Consider the following 8,196-nt stretch of genomic DNA (forward strand, 5'->3'; position numbering starts at 1 on the left):
TTAAAAATATATCTTATTGATACTCATAGCATAACATCTAATCACAGCGGGGACACAACTTTGGTTCTTTCAATAAAAAAAAATTCCAAATACTTCAAAATAGTTAATACAAACCAAACCTTTTTTTTTTTACTATTCGGAATAAAAGTAAAGTTTTTAGAGATTAGTTACATATATAATTAGTATTTTTTTCTCTCCATATTCCCTGTGGGATTCGACCCCAACCTTGTTTGGGTTACTATATTTGCCAACATCCGCTTTACGCCAATAATAGGTGTAAATTGAGCGTATCAAATTTTAGCGCCGCTGCCGGGGAATACTATTTTGAAATTACTGATTGTTGTGTACTTTTCGTTAAAACTTTTTCTATTCCATCACACATTGTTTGCTGTTTTGGTGAACCAGGTGAACATGGCAGGAAGACATAATCGAAATCAAGGAAACTAAGGTGGGTTCCAAGTGAACCCACCTGCACCAGAAGAGGATGAAGATGAGAATATATTTGCGGAATTCATCAATGAAGCTGAATATGCTTCTGCTGTGGTCCCTCCTATGACTGGAAATGCTACTTTCAAAATTGATAGTTCTACCTATCAGCTGCTGAAACTTGAAGGTTATTTTCGAATTTCTTCCGAGTACTGTCCACTCCGACATTTGAAGAACTTCCTGCACGTGTGTGCTCAACAATCCCAAGGTGCTGTTTCTGCTGATGCACTTCGGTCACGGGTCTTTAAATATTCCTTGGCTGGCCAAGTAAGGGAATGGTATAAAAAGCTTTTTAGCAATTCTATTCACACCTGGAGCAAGTTAGCCAATACATTTTTGAAGAAGTGGTTTCCACCGAGCAAAAAGGCTAAACTTCGAGATAAGATCTTTTAGTTCAAATAGTTTCCAGGGGAACAATTATATTCGGCATGGGAGCGTTTCAAGTACTAGCTAGATCAATCTCCAACGCATGGATTTTCGGATGCTATTCTCACTGAGAAATTCTACAAAGGATTAGATACAATGAATCATATTGCTGTCAATACTACCGCTGGGGGATGCTTCGTGGACAAGTCATTTGTTAACATCACCCGGTTGCTCGATAAGCTCACCACCGACAATCAAGCTTGACACTCAAATGATAGTGAAGTCTTGTCATATGGCAGTCCCTCTGTTGCCGCCGTGGCCAAAGAAAATCATGAGCGAGATCATGTTTTTGCTCAATTGCAAACCACCGTGGATTTGCTGTCAAAAAGGCTTGCGGAGAAAGAAGCTAAGAGTGTGAATGTTGTTGAAGAAATGCCATCTCATGCTTCCGAAATGTATCAAGTCTCGGATGAAACTTATCTAGAGGGACAGCCACAACGTGAGGATGCTAATTATATCGATAACTCTCAAGGGGGTTATCAAAAGCAATGGAGACCACAACAACAAAGTAATCAATATGGCCGAAATGAATATGGTGGTTCGGACAGGAGGGATTACAACAACAACAATTATGGTAATCGGAATTCCAATGCCTATGTTCCACCAAAGGGCCGTTCTTCTAACTCTCAAAATTGGCGAGAAGGTCCGTCTAATGATCAAGGGACCTCTCGAATGGAATATATGCTTGAAAAGATCTTGGACAACCAAAATAAGAGTGACAAGAAGATGGAAAATTTGACTGAAGTGGTAGGCTCTCACACCTCTTCGATTCAAAAACTTGAGTCACAAATGCGATATATTTCTCATGAGCAACATCCACCACAAAGAGGGGGCCTTCCTAGCGACACAATTTCGAACCCAAGGGGTAGTGGAGGTGATAAAATTGCCTCATGCAAAGCTATTTCTACTATAAGTGGGAAGATCCTTAATGCGGTGAATGAGAGGGTGGTTGAACCTATTATTGTCGAGCCGATTATTGATGAGGTTATTGAGGAAGAAATTGAAGAAGAACTAGAGGCACCAATCAAAGTGACAATTATTGTTGAGAAAGAGACAGAGGCACACCCTAATGTTCTCGAGGGTGATGAGGTGCCAAGTGTTGAAAAAACTACCGGGGGTAGCGCTCAAAAGAGCAAGGTCACGGGGGCAATTAAACCCTTGACTCAAACATATAAATCTCCTCCCCCATTCCCACAAATATTGATGAAAAGAACGGAGGATGCCAAGTGCCAATGCTTCTGCGACTAATTGAAAGGGTTGTCAATGAATATCCCATTTCTTTATATGTTCCAAGAAATGCCGGGATTTGCTAAATACTTGAAGGACTTGTTGACGAAGAAAATACCAATCAAGCATGATACGGTGGGAGTCACCCACCGTGTGAGCGCTATTATTTCGTCATCAAAGGTTGAGAGGAAGGGAGATCCCGAGGCTTTCACTATCCCTTGCACCATTGGTCACCATAATTTTTCTCGTGCTTTATGTGATAATAGGGCTAGTATTAATTTGATGCCACTTGCCATCTATAAAAAATACGGTTTGGGAACAGCTAGATCAACGAGTATGTGTCTCCAAATGGCTGATAGAACCATCAAAAGACCGGTAGGGGTTGTTGATGACGTCCTTGTTAGAGTGGGGGGATTCTTGTTGCCTGTAAATTTTGTCATCCTTGATTGTACGATTGACAAAAAAGTATCGATTATCTTGGGAAGGCCATTTCTTGCCACTAGGAGAGCTCTAATGGACTCGAAAAAGAATGAAATAAAATTTCGGGTTAATGATGAAGAGGTAACTTTCCAAGCTAGCAAGGGGTTAAAATTTCCTAGTGCTTATGAGAGCATTTCGGTCATTGATTCTTTCGATGTGGTAGATGAAGCGGTGGAGCATAGGTTAGAGGAGGAGCACTTTGACGAAACACTTTCGACTATTTTGGTTAATTTTGAGGCGGATGACATGGAGGGGTTTATTAAAATGGTTAATTCTCTTATTGGCCGGGGTTTGTATTCTTATGAGCCAAAGAAATTATCTCTTGATCTTAATAAAAGAACCACTCCTCTGGATAAGCCTTCGATTATTGAGCCTCCAAAACTTGAGCTCAAGCTACTTCCCTCTCATTTGAAGTATGATTTTCTTGGCCTAGATAATACTTTACCGGTTATTCTCTCATCTTTGTTAAATGAGGAACAAACTCAAAAGGTGCTTGAAGTGTTGCGGGCTTATCGAAGATCTATTGGGTGGACAATTGCAGATATTAGGGGGATTTCCTCCGGTATTTGTGAATATAGAATCGAACTTGAGGAGGATAGTTCACCAAGTGTAGAGCATCAAAGAAGGCTAAATCCTTCTATGCAAGAAGTGGTCAAGAAGGAGATAATCAAATGGTTGGATGCGGGTGTTGTATACCCAATTGCAAATAGTCCATGGGTTAGTCAGGTGCAATGTGTGCCAAAGAATGGGGGCTTCACTGTTGTCCTTAATTCCAAAAATGAGTTGATTCCTACAAGGACAGTTACTGGATGGAGAGTGTGTATGGACTATCGAAAGCTCAACACCGCGACTTATAAAGACCACTTCCCTATGCCTTTTATTGATCAAATAGTTGATCGGCTAGCCGGAAGATCTTATTATTGCTTTTTGGATGGCTATTCGGGGTATAACCAAATTAACATTGCATTAGAGGACCAAGAGAAAACCACTTTCACTTGTCCTTATGACACTTTTGCTTTTAGCCGAATGCCTTTTGGCTTATGCAATGCCCCGACTACTTTCCAACGGTGTATGATATCTATTTTTTCGGATATGGTGAAAGATTTCTTGGAAGTCTTCATGGCTGACTTTTCGATTGTTGGTGACTCTTTTGACGAATGTCTTGCTAATTTCGATAAGGTATTGAAGTGGTGTGAAGAAACCAACCTTGTACTTAATTGGGAGAAATGTCATTTCGTGGTGAAGGAAGGGATTGTCCTTGGCCATAGGATTTTCGAGAAGGGTATTGAGGTAGACCAAACAAAAATTAATGTTATAGCCAAGCTTCCTCCACCTGTCTCTGTCAAAGGTGTTCGTAGCTTTTTGGGACATGCCGGCTTCTATCGGCGGTTCATCAAAGATTTCTCCAAGATCGCCAATCCGATGTGTAAGCTTCTTGAAAAAGAATCTAAGTTTGCATTTGATGAGAAGTGCCTTAAGACATTTAATGAGTTGAAGGAAATGCTCACCTCTACTCAAATTATTGTATCTCCGGATTGGTCATTGCCATTTGAGCTCATATGTGAAGTGAACGGATTTGCTATTGGTGCGGTGCTTGGGCAAAGGCACAACAAAATCATGCACCCAATTTATTATGCTAGCAAGACCCTCAATAGAGCTCAAATGAATTATACCGTTACTGAGAAAGAACTTCTAGCCATTGTCTATGCATTTGAGAAGTTTCGGGCCTATCTACTTGGATCCAAAGTGGTTGTTCACACGGATCATGCGGCCTTGAGATATTTGATGACAAAAAAAGATACAAAGCCGCAGTTGATTCGGTGGGTATTATTGTTGCAAGAGTTTGACTTTGAGGTCAAAGATCGAAAAGGTTGTGAAAACCAAGTTGCGGATCATCTATCTTGACTTGAGAAAGCTGGGAGACCGAGTGGAGATCTTTAATTGAATGATGTTTTCCACGATGAGAGACTCTTGGCTGTATCTTGTGAGGTTGCTCCTTCGTATGCGGATATCGCCAACTTCTTGGTGACGGGTCTTATTCCCGACGACATCAAGGCTTATCAAAAGAAGAAATTTTTGAGAGATAGTCGTCAATACTATTGGGATGAGCCCTATTTGTTCCGTACTTGTGCTGAGAACATCATTCGGCGATGTGTAGCCGAATCCGAGGCCATGGAAATCTTGAAAGCTTGCCATGACTCTCCCATGGGGGGTCATCACAGTGGGAACCGCACCGCGGCAAAAGTGCTTGAATGTGGCTATTATTGGCCCACCCTTTATCATGATGCAAATTTGATGGTGAAATCTTGTAACCAATGTCAACGCCAAGGGTCAATTGGCAGGAAGCACGAAATGCTAATGAATTTTGTCATGGAGGTTGAGTTATTTGATGTGTGGGGCATCGACTTTATGGGCCCATTTGTGAGTTCTCGTAGTATGAGATACATACTTGTTGCGGTTGACTATGTGTCCAAGTGGGTCGAAGCTGTAGCATTGCCCAACAATGACGGCAAGAGTGTCACAAATTTTCTCAGAAGGAACATATTCACAAGGTTTGGCACTCCTTGGGCTATCATTAGTGACGGTGGCACTCACTTTTACAACAAGCAATTTGCTAATCTCATGGATAAATATGGAGTGAAGCATAAGGTGGCAACTCCTTACCATCCCCAAACTAGTGGGCAAGTCGAAGTCTCCAATCGGGAGATAAATAGCATCTTAGCCAAGACGATTAATGCAAATAGAACTGATTGGTCATCTAAGCTTGATGATGCTCTTTGAGTTTATAGAATGGCATTTAAGATACCCATTAGTACTTCTCCTTATCGGTTGGTGTTCGGCAAAGCTTGACATCTACCTGTTGAACTTGAACACAAAGCTTTGTGGGCATTAAAAAAATTGAACATGGATTGGGATGAAGCAGCCAAGTTGCGGTTGTTTCAAATGAATGAAATAGATGAGTTTTGGTATCATGCCTATGAGGGTGCGACTTCGTATAAAGAAAAGATGAAGTACTATCATGATGTCAAACTTCTGAAGAGATATTTTCAACCGGGTAATTAGGTGTTGCTATTCAATTCAAGGTTGAAGCTCTTTCCTGGCAAGTTGAAATCCAAGTGGTCTGGCCCTTTTACTTTGGTGAGTGTGTCACCCAATGGGTCGATAGAGTTAAAGTCCGATGACGGGACTCGTACTTTCAGGGTGAATGGCCATCGGGTAAAGCACTATCATTGGATGGTTAATGGGGACAACATTGTTGATGCTCACCGGTTGAAACATGACACCGGACCTTAACACCAAAAGTGGTATTACGTCGTGCCGCGACGTTAAATTGTGCGCTTCTTGGGAGTCAACCTATGTTCATTTTCGCAGTATGTTTTTCATTTCATAATTTTTGTTGTTGTGTTATTTTGATGTGTGTTGATGTGTCGAGGAACCTAAGTGTTGAATCCAGAAATTTCCAGGAAAGCAGATGAACGGGGCGCATTCGACGGACCGTCGATGTGTTCGACGAGACGTCGAATGCACTGTCGAAGTAGACCACTGAAAGATTCATCATTAGAAATAATGGCAGTTCGATGACAGGTTTGACGCTCCGTCGAATTGATCGACGTTCAGTTCGACGGGGCGTTATTTTTTTTTTTTCATATAGTATGTAAAAAAAATGACGTTTTCACTCGACGGAACGTCGAACCAATCGACGCTTCGTCCCTTTTACGCGTCGGTTCGGGGGAGTAGTAATATAACCCCGCGTCGTCTCTCTCTCTCCCATAACCGTTACCCACTTCCCCCTCCCTTCCATACACTCCTGAACCACCATTCCCCTCCTTCACCATCATTCCCTCCTTAGTTTCCTCTCTCTCTCTCTCTCTCTCTGTGGTGTGTAACTTAGTAGTGGAATATTGTGTATTCGTCATTCCTTAGGGCCTACAATCAAGTATCCTTTCAATTTTCAGGTATGATAGATCATGTATTGCTTATTCACTTGTTCATACTAGTTGTTTGCTTTCCTTTCATGTTTTCTATTTATTTTGCTTGCCTTCCAATTACTCCATGTTTTGCTCTTACTGCTCCATGTTTTTGCTGGGGGTGGGTTGTTTTTGGATGTTGATTCATTGGTGTTTCACCGAGTCGGAGGACATTACGACAAACACACCTCATTCATGAGATTGTTGTTGTTTTGCCTGCCACTTGTTTGATGAAATACCAAAGTGTGGTGTTGTGTGTAACGATGGCTTGGAGGGCATTATGACCGCAAAGTTGTTTTGCCCGCCAATTGTTTCCCCTATTCTAACCCAAGCCAACGTGGGGTGGAGTCTGAGTAACCCCAAACTACGTGAAGATTTGGACCACGTCCCATGGATTGTATTGCATTTATTAGCAGCAGCCTTCAGAATCATTCGACGCTCAGTTCGACGGTCTGTCATTTCATTCGATGGACCGTTCTTCTCAACGTCGAATGAGTTCTCTCAGAAATCTGAACCAAAACAAACTCGACGGTAGACTCGATGGCCCGTCGAATCAATCGACGGGGCATCCTTCCCACCGTCTTTAAGTTGAAATTTCCAGTGGCTGGCAAGAGATCGACGATGATATCGACGACTCGTCGATTGGTTTGACGAACACTTCGACGCTTCGTCGATCTGTTCGACGACTCCTCTAGCAAATCGACGGACCTCTGGCAGCTTTATCATTGTCACATGTTTTGCACTTTTTTCTGGTTTTGTTATATTTCTATGGTTGTCTCAACAACGATGGGTGTTCTTTTTGTAGATATGCCTCCAAAGAATCAAGTCAAGCGGGGTGGTGGTCCTAGAAAAGGCCGAGGTCGGGGACAAACAACCCTTACTCTTAGGGATGAACCCTCCGACTCTAAACGTAAAGCAGTGGTCCCAACGACTAGATTGAGGGCGCAGGCTACCACTCCCCGAGCAGCATCACCCGCCCCATATTCCCCCAGTCTGAAGAAGGGGATTAATCCTCCACAGCCGCTAGTGCTAGCGAGGCAGCAACAGAGCAACCTGTCGTTCTTGAGCGAAATTCAGATGAGGAACAAGAGAAGCTGCGGCTACAAAAGATAGAGGTAGCTGCAATCCGATTCTCCTATGAGGGGTGCCGAAAGTACTATACAAAGGGGGCGAGTACAGTCAGCGGGGGTAATCTGAGGATTAATATTCAAGAAGAAGAAAAAATCAGTATGAGCGGCTTAGAGAGTTACCCTCGGATTACTGATCTCATCCAACACTATCATCTTGAGGCATTCACACAGCCTCCAGGGGATTATTGCCCGACCATGGTTCGGGAATTCTATGCTACCTACCGAGTGATGCTAGAGCAGCGGCACAAGAGTAAGAAAGCTTTGAAAGTCGCCCCTCCATTAGACACAGTGTATGTTCGGGGTGTACATGTTGATATCTCAGCCCACACAATCAACAGGTTTTATTTTGGTGATGACTTTGTGGCACCGACCACAGTGGAATATAATGATAAGTTTAACTGAAGAGCTGAGCAATCTATGAGGGAATGGTTTGCGAAGGTAATGGCTAGAGGGCCGGCAGATAAGGCCCCATGTGTGAA

The 8,196-nt window shown here is 42.6% G+C and overlaps 1 non-coding gene across 1 annotated transcript; it reads right to left on the minus strand.

The window, feature by feature from the left end:
* Positions 1 to 855: 855 nt before the first annotated feature.
* LOC132634447 (small nucleolar RNA R71) lies at positions 856 to 962 on the minus strand. The gene has a single exon (XR_009580170.1). It is a non-coding gene; the product is annotated as a small nucleolar RNA R71 (small nucleolar RNA).
* Between the last annotated feature and the right edge of the window lie 7,234 nt (positions 963 to 8,196).

Source organism: Lycium barbarum, chromosome 3, assembly GCF_019175385.1.
Source record: "Lycium barbarum isolate Lr01 chromosome 3, ASM1917538v2, whole genome shotgun sequence".
NCBI lineage: Eukaryota > Viridiplantae > Streptophyta > Magnoliopsida > Solanales > Solanaceae > Lycium > Lycium barbarum.